At 50.1% G+C, this 2824-nt stretch overlaps 1 long non-coding RNA gene across 1 annotated transcript in view; it reads left to right on the top strand.

The window, feature by feature from the left end:
- The first annotated feature begins 394 nt into the window (after positions 1 to 394).
- LOC117285131 overlaps positions 395 to 2824 on the top strand; it is a 56499-nt gene continuing 54069 nt past the window's right edge. The window contains exon 1 of the long non-coding RNA XR_004516105.1: positions 395 to 461. This is a non-coding gene — a long non-coding RNA (uncharacterized LOC117285131). The remainder of the gene's footprint in view (positions 462 to 2824) is intronic.

The following is a 2824-nucleotide window of genomic DNA, read 5'->3' as shown; positions in this document are numbered from 1 at the left end:
CATAATGAGACCAGTCTGAACTACATAGAGAGATGCTATCTAAAAAAAAAAAAAAAAAAATTGACATAATGACTGTTGCAACTTCAGTCCCTTTCCTAACGTGCTACGGGCTGAAGCCAGGTTGCAAACAGTTCTTTATTCACGTTTTCCTTGCTAGGGCCACAGGTGGTCTGTGTTAACCGGATGTAATACTCACAGATAAAGAAAGCCTGGTAGGCCAGGAGCAGTGAGGGAAGGCACGGGACCCTCCCCGTGGGCAGTGATTTCACCCCTCGTGCAGTCGGATAAGCTACCAGCAGTGCTGGGGGCTGAGAGCACCTCACCCTCCTAAGCTCTACCTCGCCCTACCCTTGGAAGGTGGAATTTCTTTGCAGTTTGCCTGGAGCTGAGCCTGGAAGCTGGAAGGATCCAGGAAGGGTTGCAAACGTCCAGGGAGAGCAGCCTCCCCTCTCCAAGCCCAGGTGTGTAAACAGAGAGCAGTGGGACCACGCTCTGTCTCAGAATTTCATTTTCTGTTTGTTTTGTTCTTTGGTGTTTGGAGACAGCATCTCACTATGCAGTCCACGTTGGTCTTCAACTCATTATATAGCCCAAGATAGCCTCAAAATCATGGAGATCTCCCTGGCTCAGCCTCCCTCATTCTGGTATTCCAGCTGGGCTATAGACTTCTTCTTGTAGGGAAGGAAAGAGCTTGTTCCAAGAACCCCCAGGGAGCAGGGAGCAGTGTAGGGGGTGGAACTCTGTGACTATCATGTTGCTCTGGGTGCTTTCTGCTATCCAGGCTGCGGGTCCCTCCTTTTCCAAAGGGGAACTTGGGACCCAAGTCTCCAGTCCTGGCAGCTCGATATTCCAGATCTTGCTTGTGGCCATCTATGCAGGGTCTTTTAGGCCTTGTCATAAACAAAAACAGTGTTTGTGGGGTACTTTGGGAGGCTGTGGCCAGCAGATTGCAAGTTGGAGTCCTGCCTGGGCAGCTTAGTAAGACCCTGTCTCAAAATAAAAAATAAAGGGCTGGGGATATATATAGCTCAGTGAGAAGGCCTTAGGCTCAATCCCCAGTACCAGAAAAAACAAAATTAGTAGATCTTAATATAATTGGCTTCAACTTAGTGTTTTAAAAATTGACACATATTTAATGAAAATTTTAGAAATAAAAAAAGCGGGAAAAAATAAGAGAAAGAAAGAAATCACCAGCTGCCTCGTCATCCAAATGTCTGCTAGCATCTTGGTGTGTTTTCTGCTTTTGAGGCTGTAGAGGGTCAGCAAATGATGTGCGAGGTTGTTTACATGCATTAAGTCACTGCACCTGTATGAAGTAGGGACCGTTACTTTCCCCATTTCACAGGTAAGGAAACTGAGACACTGGGACATTAGTACCTTGTTCAAGGCCACTCAGCTAAGAAGTCTGAGAAGCGTGGAGCAGGCAGAGTGGCTCCAGACACTGCACGTGCAGCTCGGATCTGATTTTGAACTCACCTTTATAGTAAAAGCACTTTCTGCTTTTAATACGGAACACCTGAAATCCCAGCACTTGCACAGCTAAGGCAGGAGAATCACTATGAGTTCGAGGCCAGCCTGAACTACACAGCGAGGCCCGGTTTTAGACCATGTCCCCCGTATAAAGGATAAAAGGATTGGAACTGAATAGGTGGGGAAACAGGGTAGGAAAGACCTCAACTGCCCACCTGCTTTCATGTCCAACAGAATTACTGGGCTGAGGGACTTTGGGTGCCTCCAGGGTCCTCACCTGCTGCCCGCTACCACGGTGACTTCAGTAAATGTTTGCCAGAGAGCCCGGGAGCCTGCAGTGCGTGGGCTTTCCCTCTCCACAGAGGGAGCGCTGGAGCCGAGTCCTTGCCTCAGCTTTCCCTTTGCAGAAAAGCAAGTCTGAGAGAGAGACAGAGAGAGAGAGAGAGAGAGAGACAGAGAGGGATCCTAGGTCCTAGCCTCATTAGAGGAGTGGCCAACCAGAGGTCTTTAGCCCAAGGCAAATCACTGGGATCAAAGCTTCCTCATCTCTGGGGAGGTCTCTGGCCTTTGAGCTCCTCCAGGACCAGGCCTGCTTGGCGAGCTCATCAGAGCTCAGCACGGGTAGCCCGGTGGGCCCGGCCGGGGAGGCGGGTGCCAGGCGGGAGGCTGAGGCGAAGGCTTGGTGTTGGCCACCGCGGCCGGGAGTACCCCTTAGCATGACCAGCGCCACCCAGACTTGGAGTGAGGACGGTGGGGCCACCACCTTAGGGGACTGGGACTCAGCTAAGCTCTTCCTCTGCTTTTACAAAAGCTGCGCAGGCCACAGCTCAAAGGTTCAAGTGCTTTGAAAACTGCGGCTGACACTGGGACGCATTCTGCTTTTTCTGTATATATTTTAAGTACAGATAAGACAGACTCCCAGAATGTTAGTCATGCAGCATGACAAAGGCCACCACAGAGGCCAAAGTTTTAAGGACGCCATCCCCACCCCTGCGGTCCAAGTGTTCCTGAAAATCAGTGGGAGACATTTGAAAACAATGCTTGTTCCAGCCTCGCTGGGGTCAGTCTGGGTTGGGAGTTTGAGACACTAAAAATCAGGTCAGTGGGGGAATCATTGAGCTCTTTCACTTGTAAAATCAATTCTCAGGGCCCAACATGTCATTATAGAAACCTGTTTGAAGTAGTTTGCTTTTTAGAGTTTCGTGTGTGGCTATGGCCAGGCATGGTGGTACACACCTGTAATCCTGGCACTCAGGAGGCTGAGGCAGGAGGATTCTAGCCCAAGTTCTAGGCCAGTCTGGGCTATCTAGTTGGGTTCAAGGCTAGCCTGAACTGCATAGAGACCCTGCCTCAA

Source organism: Fukomys damarensis, unplaced genomic scaffold (assembly GCF_012274545.1).
Source record: "Fukomys damarensis isolate Sample0158 unplaced genomic scaffold, DMR_v1.0_HiC HiC_scaffold_6, whole genome shotgun sequence".
Classification (NCBI taxonomy): domain Eukaryota; kingdom Metazoa; phylum Chordata; class Mammalia; order Rodentia; family Bathyergidae; genus Fukomys; species Fukomys damarensis.
Note: the sequence above shows the minus strand (reverse complement) of the source record. Positions and strands in the feature narration are given on the sequence as shown.